We start from the raw sequence: 16,290 nt of genomic DNA on the forward strand, positions 1-16,290 counted from the left end.
GGGTCCTCTTTACTCAAAATTGTCTCCTCTCCTGACCAGTGATGTTGACGTTCCCCATTAAAATGGGTGTGTTCTCTGGAATAAGATATAATATTGTAATATTAATATTTATGGAGCATTTGCCATGTTCTGGATACTAGGTTACTATTCTAAATACCTTTACATGTACTAACTTCTTTATAAACAACCCTATGTGTTAATAATATTTTTAGCCCCATTGAACAAATACATTACAGAATCACAGAGATGCTAAGTAGGTTACCTGAAGATTAGCACTTAAGAGGTAGACATTGGATTTGAACTCAGCAGTTGGTTTTCAGAGCTTGACTTTTTAACCATTCCATTTCTGCACCCTACCTTACACCCAGAATTAGGTGATCATCCCTGAGGATGAGAACATCTCTCTTTGTTTTACAACTGTATATTCATTGATTTTCATAGAAACTGGAACACAGTGGGTGCTCTGTAAATGTTTACTGAATGAAAGAGCAAAGGAAACATCCTCCCCTTTGAATTATTTCATCAAGATTAAGTCCTTAATCTTAATTAAGCAGAGACTTGAGGGGACTACTGGATAAACTTTAAGATGAATCTGATCAAGATCAGGGAGAAGAGTACAGTTTTAATTTATTGAAATCCTACTGTGGTACAAGCCCTGTGCTGTATGCTGGACTCTTTTGTATGCATTATGGTTTAGTCTTCAGAAATTCTTGGAATAAAGAATAGTATTTTGCATTATGGGACACCAGTTCTTTGTTTCCCTTAACTTCTTTTTCTCCCCAAGAGGAATGAGAGTGGAATGCAACTGTGCACTTTGGTTTAAGCCTCAAAACCACAACACTACCAATTGCATCATACTTTGTGTGATTGGATAACAAGAATAACAAGCCACGTAACTATCAAAAGTTCATACACCAGGACAGTAAGAAGGGTGGGGTAAACAGGGACTCACTATAGGGCATTGATCTTCACAACATGCAAAAACCTAAAGTTTGTTATATACAGGATTGTGCAAAGCTCAAAATTGAGCGTCCTATCTGATTTTATGTCACCCTCCACTTTCCCCATTGCCTCCCCTGGCTTGATGGGTAACCCACTACTATCTTGGATCAGATCTTTGGGAATTTGTGAAATTTGATGAAACATGAGTCCTAAGGTAAATGGAGAGTTCCTTTTTCTCTCCCTTTGTTATCTGTTTTCTTCTCACTTGGCATTTCTTACAACCAGAAACTCTCTTCATTTTAGAGTTTTGGGCATATTTCATGTTGCCCACCCAAACCCCAAAATGCTATTTATATGTCTGATTATAGCAAAAAGATTTCAACTAAGAAGGATTAATAGAGAATAATGGTTATGGGTAAAGGTGCAGGCTGGAGTCAGACTGTCTAGATTCTTAATTCTTATCCTTACTAGCTTAAGATCCTATACACACACATGTACACACACACACACACATACACACACCTGTCTGTCTGTCTATTTTTAACTCTGAGTTTGAATTTCTTTGTTTTACAACTTTGAAGCTTAAATAATCCAATTCATGCAAAGTATTATACCATTGCCTGGCAGCACACAATGCACTCAATATTTTTGCTGCTGTTATTGTTATTTTATGGTTATTTACAAGTACCTAAAATAATGAAAAAATACTTTGTAATTAAGGTAAACCTTATATCTCCCTTAATGAATCCCTCCTTACTCAAACACTATGGCTAACTAATGTGAATTTATATCTCTAGTTGGAATTTCTTGCAAACATTTTCTCATCTGTAGGCCTTGCAAAATTCATTCTGTATGTGTACATCTGCCTTTTCTTGAGTTAATCTTCCAGCAACTTTTATGCCCTTTTCCTTTATCCATCTATTAAAGACTTATTTCTCTTCCATAAGCACCATCCACTTATCAGGACACCTAAAGATCAATATATCAAGGAGACGCTATATTGGAAACATTCTATTGGAAGCTTTTCTTCTTGTACAAATTTACACGAACAGGCTCACACACCATTGGAATCATACTATATGTAGTTTAATATCTCTCTGAAAGGCAAATATTATTAACACTATTTTAATTTTTAGTTTATTTTACCTAAAACTTGAGGATATGTTTACTGGCTATGTAATATCACATGATGTGAATCCTGGAAACCAATTTCTATTTGCGTATTTAAGTTGCTTTCAATTTTTCATATTAATGTTGTGATGGATATCTTTCTATATGATTCTCTTTGGCTCAACTGAGCAAAAAGATACATGTATATAAATATATAAAGCCAGTAGTAAATATTAAAATATGTATTTACCGTATATTTGCTCTTTGAATTCTTTGCCTCTTTGCATCTTCTGACTTATTTATTTATTTACACTTAGTTTCACTTCCTATTTTATCCATCTCATATTGCTCTAATGTTTAGTGCTGGCAACAGTGAAAATAAGCAGAGCCAAAACATAAAGGAGCCTCTTTATAAATAGCATCTAAAGTATTAACTAACAAATTTTTAGAATTTAGAAAACCAAAATGTGGTGACTTAATTTAAAACCAGCATGTTATCTTCATACAGGCTTAAATGATGACTCCTCAAAATACCTCTTAAAGCTATTTTTTGCAAGACATCTTGATTTCTGACTTCATTTGCTCTAGGTGAACTGAAACTAAGAGAATAAAGAGGTAGACCAAGTTCAATTAACGTAGTAATAGAACAGAGACATTTCCCATACTACTACAAAATATTTTGAAATAAAATGACATCTTGTTCTTTAGTAATTCAAATACATTGAAAGGACCCTCTAACTTTAACTAGATTAGACTTTATTGCAGGTGCTTCATTTAGGATACAACAGTATCCTTGTCTGATATGTTTTTAGTGGTGTTATGTCTTGTTTTAGGCTAGATTCTGAGAAATGCTGGCAAAGCCACATGCGTTTTAGAGACCCTGAAGTGAATTTTAACTACCCATTATAGGTCCATAACAAAACAGTACAACCACCAGTTGTCTGGGTGGTCATTAAACCTACTTGATCTTACTCCAGATGTTTCCTGTATCCCATGAAACAACCTCTTACAGAAGAGTGTATTTTCAAAAATCTTCCTGTGTTTAAAATTTAGGTGCTAAACATAGATATCCAGTGGAAATATAGAAATTTAAGTTCATTTACGCATCCCGGTTGCCCCCTGTAGATGCATCTCCTTGCCAGATGTGAAATGGATTACTGATTATTATGGTGGCTTTTCAAAGACTCCTTTCCTTTTCTGCTTTCCTTAGGCTCTGATATACTTCCTTTCTCTTCATTTCTGGCAGCTGCTTTTATGACATAGTGAATTAGGCTTTGAGAGACTAAAAGATAGTTTTTCTTCACTTCTTATTCTTTCTTAACACCAAACCACATGTGACTGACTTAAGGTAGGAAAATAGAGGCCAAGGATCAGGTTGTTTTCTTGCCTTTGCCTGAAAACCAACAACATCCTCAAGCCTGAGAAAACACAACTTGGCTTTAAATGCAATGATTTTCCTTTCCGCTGTCTGGGAGCCACAAAACCCACACCCATTTCCTCTCCCGGCACAATCATTTCATTTTCAAACCTCATATTGCTTTGGGAAATGGCAACTCAGATTTTTGGAAAAGCCAAATTTTCAGGCTTCAGTTTCAATTGATGGCCTATGATATTCCTTTTTGCTTTTCTCTCATTCACAATGGTGGAAACAATTATACTTCTCTAATACCCTAGACTACATCCACTTATCTTCACCTTCACCCCAGGGTCTGCTTTATATACCACTTAAAGTTTCATTTAAAACACTACTCTTGAAATCAATCTTTTATCAATATGACTTTTTGCAGATTTATGTTTTGCAATGCATGGCAGGTTTCAGGATGTGGAAAAATAACCTATATTCAAAATAGTGAAGGGATGCCAGGGCTCCTGTACATTGCCAACTATACTTTTACACTTTATTTTCATTTTTTCAATTTATTTACTCTTTTAGTTTCACTTCCTATTTTATCCACCTCATATTGTTCTATTGTGTAGTGCTGGCAAGAGTGAAAAGAAGCAGAGCCAAAACATAAAAGCATCTGTTTATGAATAGGGTTTAAAGTATTAACTAACAAATATTTAGAATATAGAACATTTTCCCTCAGTTTCTCACATCATTTCTCTCTTCGGTGGATTAAGGTTCAACTAGTTTCTAACAAAATGAAGAGCAGGGATGATTGTGAAATAACATATGATGTGTAACATGAAGGACATCACAGCTGTGACTAATTTGTGTACTTAGGGAATTGAAAAAGCACCCAGAAATTCTGCACATCCAACCTCATTGGTGGCTTGCTGTATATATGGGATAAGGTGAATAATAAATACGTATTATTTGTCCCACTAGAGAGTGTTTTTTTGTTGTTGTTTTTTTTTTAAGGGCTATGAGATTATCCTTGGGCATATTTGTACCCTCAATGAAATAAATAGGGCTGAGATGTAAAACCATCATCTAAGTTGATCAATGTCTGGTCAAATGATTCTACTTTTGAAAGGCTATTTTTAGTATTGTTGAAATTGAATGGGAAATGTCCATTCTTTCAATTTGGGTTTTATCTTGGCCTCAAAATCTGAGGTTCCTGGAGATGTTAGTGTGAATTCAAAGATTTTCACTTACCATTCTAATCTCATTTTTTCGCCACTTGCTAATGAAACTCTGTTCTTCCCCTACCACTGCCTTGGAAGTCCTTTCACACAATGGATTTTCTCATTCTTGTTTCATTACCAATGCAATTCTTTCTGTAAGTATCCCCTTTCCATTCTTATTTTCATAGACTCTCTTCCTACCCCAAGAGAATGAGCAATATTTACAAATAAATAAATAAATAAATGCACTGTAGTGTTTTGGTATTGGTGGATTCATGTCATAGAAGAAATAATATCTGAGCAGGAAAATAATCCATAGGGTTGTCCTACTTGAGCCCTGTTTGGTGGTTGATGTAAAATTGTTGCTGTGGTTAATTTGGTTTTAATTGGTTCCAATAATTTCCAGTGTTTCCCATGTGAGATTAATCTCTGTGCTCAGTGTATTTCCTGGCAAAAACTATTTTTATAATATATGTGTGTATTTGTAAATATGGATCACACTTTTGAATTTTTCTCCTTCTGTAATATTTCCGTGTTTCAGATGAAGGTAGGTGGTTATCTTATTCTCTTTCCTCATTTGCCCTCAGGCTGTGTATAATTAGTTTTTCTCTACTTGGATGTCACTTCCTAAAGATATGTAAGTTATATTTGAATTCTCTCTGACTTAAGAACATGTTATGGCAAGAATTTGCTCTTTCCTGTACCTGCAATAATCCACACTAACAATGGAATTTAAGACTGTCTTAGTTTCCTGGCTGCTATGATAAATACCACACGATGGCTTGGCTTAACAATGGGAATTTATTGCCTGGTGATTTCAGGGGCTAGAAGGCTGGTTTCCTCCACGGGTCAGTAGCATTCTGGTTGGCCAGGAATCCTTGGGTTCCTTGGCTTTCTCATTACATTGGGCTGTCTTACCCTTTCTCTTCCAGTTTCCCTTAGCTCACAACTTCTGGACCCTCTTCAAGGCTTTCTCTTTATAAGTCTTCCAGTAATAGGACTAAGACTCATTCTGATTCAACTGGCCATGCCTTATCTAAGAATAGCATCTTGAAATTATCCTATTGACAATGGGTGTATACCTACAGGGATGGAATTAAGGTGAAAAAAGTTCAGCTAACAAAGAGGATAGTCAACCACCACACCAAGGAACAGAGAGAGTCTACAATTGTAAGCAGGAAAATCCCATCCATCAGCCATGTGGGATCCAAGCTCCCTCTCAATTTAGTGGTGGAGTGGGCATTGCCTTCCCAGGGTCAGGATGGAGGAATAAAACATGGATTAGAGTGGACTTACTGGTAATCTACTATAGAATTATTGTGACTCTAGCAATGGAAGAAATTATATCATTGATGTGGAGACAGAGGCCATGGGAGTTCCTGAAGGCAAGGAGAGGGAAAAAGAGGTGTGATATGGGGGATATTTTCATGGCTTGGAGTTGTCCTGAATGATATTGCAGGGAAAGAGGTAGGACATTATATATTCTGCCATAACCCACTGAATGGCCTGGGAGAGAGTGTAAACTTCAACGTAAACTATAATCCATGTGGTATAACAGTGCTCCAAAATGTATTCATCAAATGCAATGAATGTACCACACTAATGAAAGAAGTTATTGATGAGGGGTGTAGGGAGTGGGGTATATGGGAACCTCATATTATTTACTGTAACATTTTGTGTGACCCATGTATCTTTTAAAGAAAGATAATAAACAAATTGACTCAAGTTAAAAAAAGTTTTTTTCTGGTAGACATATATAATTGAACATACTACATTTGGTAAGTAAATTTAGAGACCCCCTCGCCTGTAAAATTTATTGCACCCTTCTCTAGGAACACATTTTAGTTTTTGCTACTCTTATGAATTCGAAATTTATAAGGAAATCAGTAAGCAGCTTGCTGAGTGGTAAGGATTTTGATGTAGAAATGAACAGAATGACTTTTAGTGAAGATAAGGTCTAGTTAATAAATTAACTATTTCTCACTGAGGTTATTTCTTTTGACCACTTCCTGAACCAAATATTTTGTTCAAATAAGATTTCAATTTGGATAATAAGTAGCTTGGGATGAAGGGCCTTATTGTTCAGTTTTATTGTACCTAGAGAAGAGATTTAAAATCAATGTTTAGAGTAAAAAATTAATCTAAAATGTCCATTGAAAATGTCATAGAGTATCCATAAAGTGCAAATATTTTTGATGATCAAGAAAACATCTTAAAATTATCTGTTGTAAGTTTACTAAAACGCAGTGAATTCTCTCTATTGCATGATAGATGTGAGATGCAATCAGCCAGATTTCATGACTTCCAAGAACACTTGGTTGAATCTGTGTAAGTTAAATATGCATATTGTGTAACACAACTCTAATTGTTTTTTACCCTTGCAGCAAGTAGCACAGGCAGAATAAGATCCAGTGCACAAAGGAACACACTCCTTTCTCACTGCGTCAGTGTGATTGTGTTAACATATCAAGATGGGCTCTCTATTGCTGTAGGTCTTTAAGTGATTAGCATACAAAGAGTCTTCTTGCTGACCTATGCTGGACTTTAGCAAAAGTGAGAAACACATTGTATGTTAAACCACTGAAACTTGGAGTTGTTCCTTACTTCAGCATCACATGTTATCCTGATTGATACAATGCTATTTCATGAGAAAAGATGAGTAATTAAATAAGACCTCATAGGATTAAAGATGGTATGACTTATCAGAAACATGATTAAGTGAACTTTTAAGAAGAATGCACCTCTAGGGTACTTTGGTTCTTATCTATTTTTCCCTATAATTTTGCTTAATTCACAAATACTTTTAATAAATAATCATTTGAAGAAAACAGATAAATGAATTCATTGCTCAGAATCTACTGATTCGAAGGAACTTTTGATCATTTTGTTGGTTCTTGACTAAGTCTTTAAGGTTACTATTTACAGTGGAATAAAGATAATTATGTACCTAAGGAGATTAACCTTTCTTTGAGAAATTCTTTGGTAACTTACTTTTACTATTGTTCAATTATTATGAGAAATTTCTTCATGTCTCAATGATGCTAAGTATAAAAATTATCTTATGCCAAACATGAAAATACAATATGTGTTTTCTGATGATTTTGGCACAAATTGATCAGTGAATACCATTTCTGACTAATTAGCTATTTGAAATCAAGAGAAAATTTAATGCATGTTTATGGCTGAAATCCCTTTTTCTAAATAGCTGTCTGGAAAATCACCTTCCATCTGAGCCCTACCAGGATTTGTGAGCTATTACAATGCTTTTTGTTAATTCTGTGTTCAGAAAAATTTATTTGTGTAATTCTCTACAAAGGGACATCTGCTCTCTCTGTATTCTGTAGGAGCTAAATTCTGATGACCTTCAGGGCCAGTAAGTTTCTGATAAATGGTGGCTTAGATGGGAGTAGACTTTAATTGCATGTCTAGAGGAGGACTGCTCAATAACATTAGCGAATATATTAGTATTTTATGGAAATGTAAAAATAATGATTTAGTTCCCAGGAAAAACAAAAACAAATCTTTAATTTGAAAATCATCCCAGTCTTTTATGTTAACAGAATAAGTCGACTCTTATGATCTCTGAAACAAAGTGTTTTAAAATATTCTAGAAAGACCCATTAATATTGTATAATGTTTACTTACAATTAAAATCAGACGTAACCAAGGAGGAGAAATATATCTTTCAAGTGAAGAATCTCCAATCAATTTAGCATTGATGCCTTCCTTCAACCAGTCAAATATTTAATTGTACCCTGCTATGTGTCAGATATTATACTAGATATATGAATATATAGAAGTGAATGTGAAAATCTGTTGCCTGAAAATACTCAGAAACTATTAGGGAAGGTGAATAGGTAATAAGTATAATTGTGTGAGGTAAGTGCAGTGCAAGGTGAGATAAGAGCACAATGGAAGGGGTGGTTAACTCTGTTAGAGTGGTAATGATGGATTCTGAGACCTCTCAGCAGAGGTGACACTTGGGTTCTGTCTTGAAAGATGATTAGGGGTTTTCTAGGTAAACAAAATGGCAAAAAGGATAATTCATACAGAAGATATAGCAAGTCTGGCTTAGAGCACTGGTTAGCAGATCTTTTCTGAAAAGGGCCCGGTAGTAAATAGTTTATATGTTGCAGCAAAAAAGCAACCATAGTTAACATATGTGAGCATTGCTGTGTTCACTAAAAATTTTGAAAACAGGCAACAAGCTAGACATGGCTCAAGGGCCATAATTTGCTGACTACTGCTCCAGTGAATCTGGAGGTTCCAACCCTTCAACATCAAGCTTATTACAGGAAATTTCACCAACAAGTAATATCTGGTCCACACAAGCATCCTTCCAATCATTCCCATCAACATTCCTGCCTCATCTAAGGCATTAGATTTGTGTATCTTCAGAGCCATAGGTTTCCTCTTAAGTCCTGGAGATCTCACAACTCTTGGGGAGGTCATACCCCTCCCTTTGCCATAAAGCCACTGTGAATCTCTCACTTGCCATTTGGAATTCTCTTTTTTCTTCTTAAAGATTTATTTTCTTATTTATTTCTCTTCCCCACCCCCACCCCCCCCCCCCCCAGTTGTCTGCTCTCTGTGTCCATTTGCTGTGTGTTCTTCTGTGCCCGCTTGTATTCTTGTCAACAGCACCGGGAATCTGTGTCTCTTTGTTGCGTCATCTTGCTGTGGCAGTTCTCCGTGTGTGTGGTGCCACTCCTGGGGAGGCTGCACTTATTTTGCACTGGGTGGCTCTCCTTACAGGGCTCACCCCTTGCACGTGGGCTTCCCTACGCGGGGGACACCCCTGAATTAATGGCACTCCTTGCGTGCATCAGTATTGCGTGTGGTCCAGCTCACTACATGGATCAGAAGGCCCTGGGTGTGAACCTGGACCTCCAATATGGTAGGCGGATGCTCTATTCATTGAGCCAAATCCGCTTCCTGTGCTTAATTATCTGATGACTGGAGATTTTGGAAATAAGAGGCCTATTAGTGTTTATCTTCCTAGTCAGTTAACTTCTGTTCATTCTCAAGCACATAAGTCCTTAAGTCCTATCTTGTCCTGAGGCCAAATTTCTCTTCTCCACACATTTGGCATGCCTAACTCATACATATCTTCAAGAATCAGTTGTAAGTCCTCTTTATCAGAAAGGCCTTCCTTGACCCCCATTTAATTTGTGTCCTGCCTTGTCCTTTCTCTTAACAAACTTGGCCTTTTTCTTCAAAACACCTATCTGATTATTAACATATATGTTTTTTGGTTTGCAGTTTCTCTTGCCCTCATCTGTATGTTCAATGACGATACAGATATTCCCCGTTTGGTTCAGAGAACCAACCAACACCTAAGTCACAGGTACCTATTAGGCATTCAATACATATTTTGAGTAGGGTATGATACATCTGAGATACTAGATTTACCTGAAAAAAGAAAAAAAGAAGAAACTATGATTGGCTTAGTATCTCCAAGCCAATTAGCCACTGTCTTACTTTGCCAAGGCTGCAATGACAAATACCACAGGTGTTTTTTTTTAAACAATAGGAATTTATTGTCTCAGTTTTGGAAGCTGGAAGTCCATGCTCTCTCCCTGCATCTGTAGTGTTCCATTGTTGGTTTGCTGCAATCCTTAGGGTCCCTTGGCTTGTAAGTGCATTTCTGCCTTTGTCACGTGGTGGTGTCTGTCTCCTCTGACTTCCACTTCTAGCTTCTATTTCTCCAGGTCAGTCATCTGTATCTCCATCTAGATTTTCTCTCCTTATAAGAATTCCATTCATCTGGATAAAAGAAGCCTGATTCAATTTGGCTTCATCCAAAAAAGATTTTCTATGATCCCATTTATAAGATTACCCACACCCACAAGATTGGGAGTTAGGACTTGAACATGTCTTTGTAGGGGACATGACTCAATCCCCAACAGCTGCATATTAAGAGATAGGAAACTATCTAAAATATGTGGTCCTTGCCCTTATGATGCTTACATTCTGGTACACCAGAGATAGAAACAATATAGCTGCGCAATATACTATTTATGACCAATTACATTAAATGCTATGAAGGTGAGGCATATAATTAGAAGAATGTCTTACTGAAGACCAAGACTTAGAGGAATGAAAAGCATAAGTTTACCAGAAGACATAGGAAGGAATGACTATGAGTAACAAGTCTACTATAGGAAAACATCTATAAGTCATGAAGGGACAAGGCATATTTGAGGAACTGTGGGAAAAAGTAAAAAAAATAGAAAAAAAGACTAATTTAACTGGAAAACAGAAATTGAAGGAGAGGATAGTATAAAATGGTAGGGGTAGGCAGAGGCCATATCATGCAGAGATATATCACGAACCCATGTAAAGGTCATTCTCTCTGCTATGTAGAGCACTGGTTGAGGTACAAGAATGGAAGCAAGGAAAGCCATCTTTATTGAAATGATATTGAAATACTTCCAGTGAGAGACAATACTGGTTTCTGACTGTAGCAGATGGAGATGGAATGGTTTGTGTGGATTAATAGCCATTAGAAGATTAATGCAAAGGGCCTGGTGGTGTTTTAGGAATAATGATATAATGCCTGTATGCAACTAACTGGCTGGCACACACTAAGTCCTCGATAGAGACTAACTGAATGGTAATTATTATAATCAACGCAAGACCCTGTAGCATCTTACCCTACTGAATATGAAACAATTCCTGGAATTTGCTGCCCAGTGAATAATCATCTGATACCAAGAGAAGTGACAGACTGACTAGAGGATTCCTGAACATCCTTCAAATGAATTTTGAATGACATCCTTTGCAGGGTTACCCTTCTTGTCAAATCATACTCTGACTCTTTTGCATTGGTGTAACCTTTTACAGACAACAGAAGCTGCTATTCAATGCTGATCTACAAAAAAAAAAAATCTTAGGATGCATTTCCTGGATTCAGATGACCCTGTTGTTAAGTGCCAGTGACTTTGCCCCTAACAAAGTATTTAAATTAAAAGTTTCCGTTTAATTCCTCAGACACATAGTGCTATAGTCTCATGGACTAAGATAAATTTTTCTTCAAGCAAAGGTGGCTCTGGAAAACTTAGTTGTGTGTTCCATGTATCAGCTGCACTAGCAATAAGTTGCCTAATGAACATGGTCCAAACAATAGTGTGCTGACAGCTCAACTCTGAAAAATAATCAACACAACCAGAACAAAATTAGAATTAATCGATAGTGAAATTTACCATCTTTAATAATGACTGATGGTCATGGGGAAAAGGGCACTTTCGGCAGTTCAACAGTTTCTCATTCAGTTTTAAATGAAGCTCAGTTTGTGAGAAGTCTTAGGAAGGCCTCACAATTGAGAACAATAGCTAATGCTCACCTGTTAAGGCTTTGATTTGTTTCCTGTGTTTGGATTGTGCAGTGTGTTTGGATGGACTGAGAACTAGACTGAAGGTCAGAAAGAACTTAAAGGCCTCAATGGATGGCTTCTGAGATGATAGCATTCTTTGACTTTAGCCAAATTTAAATCTATGCATATATAAATCCTGGGAAGTAGGCTTAAGGATCTCTAAAGCTTAAAATACTGCAAAGCAATTTAATTATTTGGACTCTTCAAATTCCAAGGAGGTGTTAGGGAGTGAATTTATTACTTTTTACTGCCAAGTTTATTTCCTAATGAGATTTCAGCTTTGTCACAGTCAATATTTCAATAACTAAATTTTAAGAAAAAATATTCCCTTAGATACCGGATGTACTTGAATGAGTTGTGGTCAAGCAGTTGAGTGATAAGCACGCCTCCCACAAATAGGTCACTAATTAAGTCAAAGTGACTCAAATGGGCAAAACCTGAATTTGCTTTAGTCGAATGGAATAAAATTACTACTAGTGATTAAAGAGATACAGAGTATGTTCTTTCATTCAAAAATATTTATCGAGCTTCCTCAGTGTTCAAGGAATTATTTTAGACACCACAGATGCAGCAGTAAAAAAAAAGTCATAAATCTGTTTTCCTTGGATCTTTATATCTAGTGATGAGAGAGAGAAAATAAACTATATATATATGTATATATATACACATATATATACATATATATATATGAGCTATATATATTGGGTTGTCAGGGAAGACCTCACTGAAAAGGGTCACATCCGAGCAGAGAATGAAAGAAGAGGCCAAGCGATACACACGTGCACAGAGGGAAGAGGATTCTAGAAAGAGAGAAAAAGAAAATATTAAGATTTTGAGGTTTTGAGGTATGGGTGGGAGATCAGTGTAACTTGAATGGAGTGAGAAATGGAAAGTTAGTTGAAGATAAAGTCAGAGGGTTCACTAGAGGCCTTATTGTAGGGTTTTGAAATGACCTGTAAGAAATTTGCCTTTTACTCTGAATGAAATGGATGCTGCACCAGATTAAAAATGGACAAAACACTCACATCCCTTCCATTGAGAGGTAGGGTCCATTCACCTTCCTCTTGAATCTGGGTAGACTTCGCAATTACTTTAACCAAAAGAATACAACAGAAGTGGCACTATGCCTGTTTCTAGGCCCATATGTTTTCAGACTCACAGCTTCTATTTCCTGAGAATACTTATTCTTAAAAACCAGATACAATGCTTTGAGAAGCCAAAGCCATATAGAGATACCATGTATAGGCAATCTGTTTGACAGCTGGCTGAGCTCCCAATCAACTGCCAGCATAAACTGTCAGTCATGTGGATAAGTTATTTTGGATATGCAGCCCAGTCAAGACTTCAGATGACTTAAGTCCCAACCACTATCTGTTATCACTCAGCAATGACACAAGAGACCCCAAGCAAGAAGCACTCAACCAAGACTAGTAAATGCACAGATCCATTAGAGGTAATAATAGTTGTTTAAAACCATTATGTTTTAGTGTTTTTTTTTTTTTTTAAATGTACTAGATAGCCAAATAAAAATCCCATACTGGAGTCTAAGGGAAGGCATGATTTGACTCACATTTTATTAATATCACAGTTCTAGCTATGTTCAGAATAGATGTTGGGTGATAAGTGTAGAAGTGAAGAGACTGCTTAGGAAGCTATTGCAATAATCTTGTTGTGAGATTAGAGAAGCTTGGACCAGGATGGCCAATATGAAAACAGTAATAAATAGTCAGACACTGATGTAAGGTAGAGACAATACATTTTTTAAGGTTTGAATATTGAGTGTGAGAGGAGAAAGAGACTGGTCAAGAATAATTCCAATTTTTTTTGTTGTTTTGTCCAGGAAACCAAAAGTATAGAGCTGTCATTAACTGGAAAAGCAAGTTTGGCAGCTCTCAGGAGGAATAGAAATTAAGATTTTGTTTTTTGGCATGTTAATTTTGAGATTCCACTTAGTCACCCATGTCGAAATTTCAGTGGACAGTTAAATACAGTCAGTCCTCAGTATTCTCAGATTTTGTTTTTTGAGAATTTACCAACTTGCTAAAATTTATTTGTAACCCCAAAATCAATACTCATGGTGATTTGTGGTCACTCACAGACATTCACAGAACTCCAAAAATTTTGATATACCCAATGCACACATTCCCAGTTGAAACTGTCTTCATATTTCACTTCTTGTACTATAAAAAAGTTTCACTTATGACATATTTAGTGTCATGGTTTTCACTTTTTCTTTTTTTTTTTTTTTCGGTGATTCCACTATTTAAAATGGCCCCCAAGTGTAGTCCTGAAGTGCTATCTAGTGTTTCTAAGTGCAAGAAGATTGTAATGTGCCATATGGAGACAATATGTATGTTTGAAGAACTTCATTCAGGGATTAGTTATAGTTCTGTTAATTGTGGGTTCAATAGTAATGAAAACACAATATATATTAAATAAGATGCCTTTAAACTGAAACATACTTAAAACAAGGCTATATATCAATCAGTGTAGGAAAATGTTGTGACTAATGCCTTGTGGGAAATAATTCTGCATTTCTCCTAGGAGCAATGGCTCAATTACTAACTCAGTGTTCATGTTGACTTTATAGATACAATTTACCATAAATAATGAGAATCAACTGAATATGATTCTGGAGTTAGTTGAGAATTCCAGGCCAGAGTTAGAAATTTGGTAATCATCAATGACTATATCAGATCACCAAGAAGAGAAGAAGCCAAAGAACTAAGCCCTGGGTTTCTTACTTTAAGTAACTGGAAAGAAGAGAATGAACCAGAAAAGTGATTATGGAAGAAAGGCCAATAAGAGAAAATTAGTATGAGAAAAGTAAGGACAAGTGCACAAAGTGAATAAAAGACGAAAGAGAGATTTGCTGTCAAATGGTGATGATAGTTCACATTATATAAGGTCTGAAAACCAATCAATGGATTTAATAATATGAATGTCATGGTGACTTTGAAAAAAATAGCTTCAGTGGGATAGTGGAGACAGAAACCTACTTAGACTGGGTTTAAAATAGAGAAGAATTAGAGATAGCAAAAGTAGGCAATTCTTTTGATGAATTTTGTTATTTTAGGGAAAAGAGGAAAGGGATTGAAGTTGAAGAAGTAGAATTAAGAGAGGAAGAAAGGTTTTGTGGTTGTTGTTTATGTGTTTGTTTTTCAGATGATACAAGTAACAGAATGTCTGTATACTGATGGGAATGATCTAACAGATAGAAAAAAATTTACTGGAGAGGGGAGCATTGTTGAAGAAAAGTTTTTGAGGGGAAAGTTCATCAAATGTTTTGGGGGAGAGAAAAATGAATATGTTAAACTGTTGTTGCTATATGAGTAGATATGATGATGAAATTATTTCTGTTTTTTAAGTTTGATAAGACCTAAGGTCATTGTGATGATTAATTTCATTTGTCAACTAGGCTAGGTTATTGATGTTCAGTTGTACTATCAATCAGTGGTCTGTTTGTTACCTGAGGGTACTTCATAGATGGGATTGGCATCTATAATCACTTGATTGCATATACAATCAACAAAGGAGTTTGCCTTTAGCAAAGTGAGGTATCCTCACCCAATCAGTTGGAGGTCTTAAAAGCCAGAACTGAGGATTTCAGTGGTCAGAGAAAGAGCTCCTGCCTCAACTTCAGCATTAGCTCTAGTCAGAATTTCTAGCCATTCGGCTTTCTGGGGAATTTGAATTAAGGACTTCATCACCTTCACCATAGCTTTCAGCTTGTGACCTACCCTACAGAGGTCAAACTTGCCAGCCCCCATGGTGCCATGAGCCAATTCCATACAAAAATTATATATGTGTGTGTGTATATATGTGTGTGTGTGTGTGTGTCTTCTATTTGTTCTGCTTCTCTAGAGAGCACTGACTTGTACAGTCATCAACAGAAAGTGAGAATGGAAGGGAAAATGTTGGATACTTGAGAAGGGAAGAAGCATTAGGCCATAGTTGTATAGTTGTCTAGGAGTGAGGGATAGTAATTAGAATAGAGAAATTTGAGCTGATTGCTGGGCATCAGCACTAAAGGCTCTCTTGAGGTTAGAGATTATGAATTTAAAGTGAGACAGCCAGCATGGCTCTGGTTTCAAGTCATGTTGGCTATGAGAGTGAAAAGGCAAAGTAGAATTTAAACAGGGCTGGCATTGTCAAGTGAGTAGAACAAAGCAAGAGAAAGCAAAAGAGTTAAGACTGTATGCAGGGGAGTGATTATAATGATTATCCATGAAATTGAAGCTGGAGTTTTATTAGTATTGTGTCATAACATTTCAAAACAAAAATAATATAAAAAC

This window comes from Dasypus novemcinctus, chromosome 1 (assembly GCF_030445035.2).
Source record: "Dasypus novemcinctus isolate mDasNov1 chromosome 1, mDasNov1.1.hap2, whole genome shotgun sequence".
Taxonomy (NCBI): domain Eukaryota; kingdom Metazoa; phylum Chordata; class Mammalia; order Cingulata; family Dasypodidae; genus Dasypus; species Dasypus novemcinctus.